The sequence below is a fragment of the Empidonax traillii genome, unplaced genomic scaffold, assembly GCF_003031625.1.
Source record: "Empidonax traillii isolate 1590-97213 ecotype Southwest subspecies unplaced genomic scaffold, ASM303162v1 scaffold437:size906396, whole genome shotgun sequence".
In the NCBI taxonomy this organism is placed as follows: Eukaryota; Metazoa; Chordata; class Aves; order Passeriformes; family Tyrannidae; genus Empidonax; species Empidonax traillii.
Genome location: NW_020955630.1, coordinates 890,984 through 900,402, shown reverse-complemented (window position 1 = coordinate 900,402; position 9,419 = coordinate 890,984).

Here is a 9,419-nt window from a genome sequence, read left to right as displayed (position 1 = left end):
AGCTGAACTGAAATAAAAAGGTAAGTCTGTTCTTGGGGTTGTGAGAGTGTGGCTTCTGTACTGGAGTTGACTGTTTTTCTGCTAATCTTATATGTACCATGGAAGAAGCCCACGCAGATGTCCAACTCTGAAAACAGAAAAATGCAAGTATTAATGAACTTATATACTCATCTACTTTTCCCATTCAAAATCTGCCACAGTAAATCTACCTTCATTTGCCTCAGCAAGAGCTCAGAGATTAGCCTTGTCATGTGTCTTGCTTACACGTTTAGGGGTAGAAATCAACATCTTCAATTGATTCTTCTCTGCCTCCCAGAAAGCAAACAAACAAAAAAGCAAAACTAGTCATAAAATCAGTCATAGAATCACAGAAACATTTAGGTTGGAAAGGACCCTTAAGCTCATTGGATCCAACTGTATTTCCACTGGTCTTTTTTAAGTTTTACTTCTAAAACTTTAGACTAAAACTTCTAACTTTACTAATGTTTCAACTCAATGTGGGAAGCAGAAGCTTTGGCTAAGAAACATAGATAATCTCTCAGAGAAAGCTGTGATGCTTCACAGGAAATAACTCCATGCTTTAACCTTGCTTGCTACCGGAAAGGTTTGTCTGGTACATATGGTCCATCACTTTTGTCAGGGCCACAGCAATTATGAGTAACAAGTAATTTACAGTTATGACCTCCCAGTAGCTGAGTAATATTAAAATATTGTTAGGGGGAATTACCTTGTTTTACAAGTACTTTTAAGTACTAACCAAAGGCATATGCTGCCATTGCAGAGAACTCTTTTCCTAAAGATCATATGAGAAAACATGTGCCCATGACCTCTGATGGTCATAGAGACTGAAAAAAGGGTTTTCCAAAATATATTTTCCTGTGGATCAACATATTCTCCCCATGCTTTTCTGATATCACCCTGAGGAAAACACACATAAAAATAGCATCCTTTTTGATGTAAAGTCTCCAGGCCTAGCTTGCTTCACCTGAGGGTCTTTCTGTGACTAAGTCCAGACTCACTTAACTTTTTAATTATCATTGACCAGTACTATGTGCTATCTGGTACTGGATTCTGAGTACCATCTCTTTTGTATGTACCTTCTTCTGCTAGTTGAGGCAATATTTATATAGTTATTTATGATCTGACATTTTTTGTTAATCTGCATTCTAGCTGTATACTTGTCACTGTATAGAGCCAATTGTGTTCTATTCATTTGTGCTCATAGAGATCTTGTATAAGCTACTAATGTCTCCTGTTTCTGTAAGCAAGACAAAAGTCTCTTGGAGTACTGAGGATATAGACATGATAGATCCATTCAGCATTCCCAGTTTGGCTTCCTGGCCTTTTGGCCTCTCAGCACTTATTTTTGTTCTTTTCATTAAACACTTTCCTTGGGGTTAGACTTGGAATGTCATTTTGTTGTCTCCTTCCTCTTTGTGTCAGTACAAATCCCTTTCATTACTTCTTCCTTTGGCACCAGTTAAGGTTGCTCTCAGGCTGGAAAGTTCCTGTGGATGCTGTAATCTTTTCCAAAGCCCTTGCCATCTCCCTCCTTCTACCTCCTGTCCTTGGGACACCAGTTTCTAAACAAGGCTCCTGGGAGTGCTGGCTGCTGGGTCCCGTGCAGCTGGCTGCAACCTTCAGTCTGGCTTACTTAATTGTTTCCAGCTCCAAATTGCATTAGAAGAACTTAAAACTCCATTACCTTGTTCATAGTGTTGCTTTCCGTTGCACTCAGTGCCATTGCCAAAGGAATGTTGTTGATCCTCTTTGGAAAAGATGGTGATCAGCACTTTTCCAGTTGGAACAGAATGGGAGGAAAGCGGGAGCAACTGCGTGGATGGGGAAGGAGTGAGAGCAGATGGAGAAGTGGGCCAGGAGATGTCTTCCCTGATGGAGATGGTAAAATACACTTTTGGTCTTTCTTCTTCTGTTAAAAGGTCTGGAATACTTGTCTTGTCCTGGAGGAAGAAGAGAAAGAAAATGAAGAGGAGGAAGAAATGAAGGAGTTGTGAGCCTGCAGTCCAAGTAAGGGCAAAGGGCTAGTGCCTCATTATGGAGGCCTGGGATGTGGCCATGTGACTGTGAATTAGCTGCCCCTGCACAGCTGAGCTTGGACTGAACCCAGGAGCAGTCAGGGTGGGTAAACCTCTGTGGAGTGGACTGTGTTTGTCCTTGTGCCTTCCGAGCTCTAGCATATTAGGTGTTTCACCCACCCTAGATTTCAGTAGTGTAAGATAAAGAATACAAGAAAATAGTTTTGAAAGAAATTTGAAACAGAAAAGTAGCATGATACTTTAAGGTTATGCTTATTTTCTATAACAGAATTGCTTCTATGAAAGTTTACATGACTTGTTTTAAATAAAATGAATATATACATATTAGGTGTTTAATAGGAATTGAATCATATTCCCTCTATTAAAGAGGAAAAAGACAGATTTCCAATGAATCAAAAAAAATTCAAAATACACACTTTAGCCACCTCTCTTTTTTTTTTTTTTTTCGTGTTTCAGAACTGGAAATCTTTGCCTGTATTTTCCTCAGCTTTTCACAGAGGCCCAGGCCAAATATAGTTCAACTAACACTGCAAGCTGAGGAAGGTGACAGTGACAGCTTGAACCCAAACCATAGTCACCTATTTCTTATGCAGGTGTTATACCTTCCTGCAGGTCAAAGTTTTACTGCCGTTGTTTTTTATGTATGTGGACATCTAATGCATGTAAACATTTTTACCTTTTACCACTGAAGTTGGAAAACATGTTTTGTGTCTACGATCTGTTCTTTAGTCCACGTATTACATATGCTACAGAGGCTGGCAGCAAAACATTAACTGCTTCAACAAAGTTTATAGTCTATAAAGAGCATAGATGTTCAGTGCCCAGCCTTTTCCCTGAGGGGAAACAGACTGTCCATCTTCCACACAGATCAGGCAGAGATCTCTGCAGAACAAGGGGCAAGATTTCCTCTCTGCAGATCATGGAAGAGCAGTTGAACTATTTTTCGGTCTTTTTTGACAACTCCACCTCCCCTCTCCAATCCCCCCACCCAGGGTGTTTTCTCTGGAGGGAGGGATAGTATTTTTGAGCACATCTTCACCACAGCTGACTAGCACAGAAAGCTTTCCATGGGGGCTCTGACTGGGAAAGCAATGAACAAGTGTTTGATGGGAAAGAATACTGCACATGGAGAAAGAGCTATGAAAGTGTTGTCTTGGGGTGTTGTGTTGTCTTGGTATCTTCTTACTCTGTCAAACACTGACTGTTGGCTCCTGCAGGTTTATAAAATCAGAAATGATGGGTATTTCCAATCCTTTCCAATCTTCACCACCAAAAAGCCTATTTAAAAACAAAGCAAGTAGGAAAACTAAAATTGCCTTATCAAAGCAGATTGTTTGAACAATATGTCAAATTCCTGCAGATGGCAATGATGTCTTCAGTGAGTGGATGTGCTCTAGCTCATGGTAAGGAGAAGTCAGCAGCAACAGGAACTGGATGCCAGTGTCCCTGTCATTCTTTGTGGAGCTGGCTGGAAATAGAAGAGATGCATTTCTTGCCCTTTCTACCACTGTGTGCAGACATGGTAGAGGTTGCAGGTTGCTTCAGAGCTCTCTTCACCATTCCGTTTTCCTGTCTATCCCCATCCCAGAGGAAAAGGCTCTGCCTGGCTGTCCGCTGTAACCGCTCTTCTTTCCCAGGCCATAGTAGTGGCAGAAGATGACCCAGTGAAGAGAGTGGGCTCTTGTTGGATGGTTGGTCAGGTAGGTCCTGATGCCCAAATCTCCTTCAGGGAATACAGAGAAGCAGAGCTGAAGTTGCCTGTGGGTGGTCTGCCTTTAGATAAATCTGCATAAATTATTTAGGTGTTTGCAAAATGAAATAAACAAACAAATTAAAAAAATTCAAAAAAAATAAAAAAGGAAGGAAGGGTGGGGGGAAAGGATGAGCAGGAAAGAGAGTAAAAAGAAAAGGAAAAAAAAAAAAAGGAAAAAAGAAAAAGACCCCAGCCAGATTCTTTTTTTTTTTTTTTTTCACTTCAACATGTTCCCTATTTCAAGTGTATTTAGCCAAGCATGCAGCAGATAAGAGGTATACATATATAAAAGTATTCCCAGTCAGATAGTTGTCTATTTAGTGAGTCTAACCAAGAACTGAAGAAACAATAGTTACATGTTTTGGTGACCAGACTTATGCAGTTAGCATATTATGAAGCTGATTCATGATAAGTTAGGAAATGGTATGCAAAATGCAGGTGTTTGAATGAGAAATACTTACTCATCATATGCTAACTCTGTCAAAAGTTGTTGGCAGATAAAGCAAACTGAAAGCTCATATCTAAATGCAAAGCAGAAGGGGAGCAGTCTCGGAGATAAACAACTTGTAATAATGAGAGCACAGGCAGCCCAACATCAAGGCTGGGCAAAACCAAGTACAAAACAACCAAGGAGAAGAAACCAACAAAATGCAGAAAAATATCTCTGAGCATACTAGGGAAAAGCATGAGAAAGTGGCTATTCATCTGCATGATCCCAAGTAAGTTAAGCAAAGTTGATTTGGGAAAACTAATATCCTATCCTGAAGATAGGTCTTGGCAAGTTCTGCTGCATAAAGAAGTTTCTTTTCTGACTACATTTGGGATCTCCAGTAAATAGAGGTGCCTGAACAAACTTCTGGGTATTGAGAATCCAGAAAGATTTCTGCATCTACAAGTGAAAATGCATCTTTGCAGCTTTCTTCAAGAAAGAAGTTATCTTATCCAGAATGGCATGGATATATATTATTAGCAGAGCAGAACAAGAGATGTAGGATGTTTAAAAATTTTGCAACATGTTTTTTTTGCCTTGCTGAGGAATATCACTGTATGGAAATTAAGATTTATGCAACAACATATTAACTTCAAAACCTTTTTTGCAAATGGTGCTCAGTTCTAGGACAGAACAAGAGAGAGAGAGACTGAAAGGGAGAGAGAGACCTGGTGGTGGGTGGAACACCCACATGAGAGTCCCTCTAGGGTAAGTCTGCATTGCTCTTCATAATCCTGTGTTTGTGATGAAAAAATGATAAAGGATATGGAATTTACAGCAAACAAGATTTCACATTTAAAACCAAGATAATTTAAAACCAAGCTAAAACCTCCCATCTTTTTCTCTTTCCCTTCATTCTAACTCTCAAAAGTCCTGAATGCATTGAAAGAAGTATGTATAAGAGAATATATAATGCATAAAGACAACTGAATCTCATCTGTGTGTTCACTGGGATCAGTAAATATTCTGAGATTACACTGGATATATACTGGAGAATATACATGTACTGGAAAGTGTACACCTGCCAGACATGGTCAGAGATACCCAGAGTCTGTTGAAAAGAAGTGGTTTCTTGCAACATCTTTGGAACAGGTTTCTTTACAGCATGCTTTCAAGATATATTTTATTGCAGACTTGTGAGTTCCATATTATTTTTTTCTTTTATTTACAGCCATTTTAAAATATTTTTACTGGAGAGGAGATGCTGACCATGTAGATTCCCTTCAGAGAAGGCTTATTTTTTTTATTTGCTTTTCATGTACCTGAAATCTTAACTGTTCTCAATAGCATAAGGACTTTAAAGATGTCACTGATGTCAAATCATGCCTACTTAGACAATGAAATGTCCAAGCTTAGTTGATTTTCAAAATTGACTACACTCAGTAAGTGGGAGTTCCATGGAGCAAACAGAAAAATGCTGTTAGTCATTCTTGAACAAGGAAACACTTCTCCAGAAGAATTAGGGCAGTTCAGCACAATGTTTCATTTTAAGAAGCCAGTGAACAATGATAACTATATCTCCGGTTTTATTTCGGTTGGTTCACATTTTACTTGAGTGTCATTGTGCAAAGCCTGTTAGCTTCAGTGAAGGGTCAAGACTTGTTCTTAGAAGCTGAGTAATATATCTTGTGAATGTGCTCTGAAATCCTTAACTCTTCTGCGTTAAGAAACAGTTTCTATATCTCCTTCAAAGCTACACACTGACTGTCGTGTCTGCGATTACCAGATGAGAAGGTATCATGAGGCTCAGTATTGAACAAAGGTAATTTTGTGCATGTTCTTCTAAGATTACTAGGAAATACTGATATTTTATAATACAAATGTCATCACAAACCTATGCAATTTACAGTTCCAATAGCTGAACTATAGTATGTTACCACTGGGTTTGTTAGCTAAAATTTGACCCACATCCATATAGCCTTTGAAAAGGCCTTTGCAGATCCATGATGGATATGATGTTAAATTATATCTTAATAGGGCTCTAATAAGACCTTGAAAGAAAAGAAGAATCACTTGATACCTCTTCGTTGATGTGGGTTTTAATAAACTAGCTTTGCAGGAGCCAATAAAATATAGTAGAGCTGATACTTCCTTTCACTACCAAAGCTAAATGGAGAAATGTCTCATCCTACTGATAACTGTGTTTTAATGTTTGTGGTTTTTTTTAATGTCTTAAAGCTGGTCTGAACTATATTTTTCAATTCAGTGCTGTCTTTGTCTTTGAGTCTTATGCTGACCTGCAAGAAAGGTGATACTGATTTAGTTCTATGGCTTCAACATCCAGCTCAAATATCCAATGAACATTTGGCTGATACTCGCTACTGTATCTATCCCTCTTTATCTGAAAGTGCTTGTGTGCTTTAACTGAAACAGAAGCATTTCAAGAGGACTCTCCAAATGCAGCAGCAGTGAGGTACTCATTTCAGCAACATGTACAAGGAAACCTAGCATCACTGTACAGGAAAACACACAGAGCTCTAGTTGCAATGAGAGAGCTATGAAGAGGTATTCTATTTCTGTAGCTGTTCCATTTGTAAATCTCATAATTTACTCAGCTGATTGCTGAAAAATGCTTAGGGATGTGGTTTGTTTGCCCTAATCTGTCACTGCATCACCTCAGCCTCTCATATTGCAGCAAAGCTAATTATCGTGTTTCCAGCAACACAGCATGATCTCACATTTGTTTGTTGGAGGAAATATAAATATCGCTTTCCAAACAAAAGCCTTACATATATTTTATGGCATGAAAAGCAAGGGATTCAGGGGAAGGAGTAAGGAAGAAAAAAAGAAATATTTCCTCTTTACAATGTTTATAATTCCTTGGATTTTGTTGTAAGCATTCAGATAATTTTATCCTGTGCTTTATGTGACATTTTACACTTAGTGAGAGTGTGACATTTCATGTGCAAACCCAAAGTGAAACTTCTGTTGTAAGAAATTTACCTCTAAGGGATGTTTTTGTGTCCTCTTGGTCTCTCTGTGTGTTATGTGATTCTGACCAAATTAAATTTATCTAGGGTAACTGGTGCTGCCTGGAATAAATGGCCTTCATTTTGCTACTGCAAACACTCATGTGCATGTGCAGGCACACTAGTGCTCTCTCAATTTGTGGCATCCAGAAAGCTTTATTTAATGTTCTCATTTTTAGTTGTTTAATTTATTAGTAGGAACAGATTCAATCAAGGTGGCAGTTTGGTTATTTTTTTTTATTGTTTGTTACTGAGCAGGCTGAGCCTAGCAATTGCAGCTTCTCACATACCTCCCCTGGAAGCTCTGTCATTCACATGAAACTTACATCTCAAATATACCACTAGAATTATATAAACATACTGTTCTCTGGGAGATATCACACTTATTAAAAAGCATACCAGATTATAAATATCTACTGGCAGACAGAGGCTTCTTAGACAATAAAAGAACAATAACAGCTCGGTCCCTGCAGTCCCCCTACATACAAAACTAGACTTCTGTTAGCTCCCTGAGAGGAAGTGTTTTTCATGATAAATCACAGATGATGGAATTGAAAGGATCAAGGTGCTTCTCGGATCCAGCCCCTTGCATTGAGCAGGGGAGGACCCTGTGGTACTCCATTCATTGTAGGCATCTGACCTCTCCTTAAAGTTACTGAAAGCCTGTGTCATAACTACTCCATTAGTCAAAAGGTTCCATCAACTTTACTGACAAAAAGTTTTCCTAGGATGTGAGATATATCTATTTTTCATGACTAGACGACAGTATGTTGCACTTGTGTAATCCAGCAGGAGAAATTATTTTTCTCCCTGTGCTGGTTTTCATGCCTCAGATATTTTGATGAGATCAGAACAGGCTTAATGACAGATACTCAAGAGACATGAGACTGGAAAGGTCAGAAATGATCTGGGTCTGGCAGCACTGAACCAAATAAGGGGTCCCCATTTGATCTGCTGCAGCATGATGGCAAAATTTATGAGTTTCTTTGTGACTCCTCACTCCTATTGTTACATCATTTTCCAGCTGAGCAACACAGAGGATGTCCCATGACCAAATAAGCACCACCACCCCTACTGTGCTGCTGTCAGACAAACAACCACTCAAGCTACTTGGTGAACAGTTATCTTACTAGTGTACGGCTCCATGTGCCTCAGTTAGAAATAATCTGTGAATGATTCATGAACTGGGAACAATCTCAATTCAGTGGCTTTTCAGTTCTCCCAGTGTGGGTATCACGCTTCCTTTTATTAATATTTTGAAGCTTTGCAATTTTAGTCTAACATATGTATTTGATTGCCAATTTATATTTCCTAAAATAAAACCCACACATATTTCCTAAAATAGAACTCACACACACTTTTATATCAGTAATATTTAACCTATCTACAATCCGGAGTGATTCATCTATCCCGTAAAAACACATATGATAATATACTGATATAAAATCAGTGCACCCCTTATAAAGCTCATTCTCTGCAGTAATGCCTTCCAACCACTCTTAAACCTTCTAAGAAATGTGTGACATCTTTGTTTGGAAAGCAGGTTCAGGAATAGGATTTCAGAGGACAAAAATGAAGAGAGGTCAACATCTTGTAAGAATACTAGTACATGCATCTACAAAAGTTGTAATTAAATGTTTTCAGAAGAAGAGTACTTTGCTGCTTATTTTCACAGAAGATTTTTTGGGATTGTAAGAAAGAGAAATTGTTAGATCAAATCTTAAATTCTTTCAACGTTACATGAAAATAAGGAGATGGACATAAGTTGTGTTTGAAAAATGGCACTGAATTTTTAGTGGCTTTTTTTTTTTTTTTTTTTTTTTTTTTTTTTTTTTTTTTTTTTTTTTTTTTTTTTTTTTTTTTTTTTTTTTTTTTTTTTTTTTGATTGGAGCAATGGATTGTGAGGCAACCCTTACTCTTCCTCATCATTTAGGATACTGAGTTTCTTGTGCCATGGAAACCTTCAAAAAAGTAGTTTATCAATTTCGTTGTGCTTTGTTAAAAATGTCTGATTTTCAACATTCAGCCTTGTTATTTACCACATGATTTAAGCCTCTACTTTCTATCCAAGACAATGTATAAGAAAGCTTTAGTCTAATTTGCTAACATGTGTTTACTGGCTTTGTTAAATTGAAATTAAGTTGTGAATC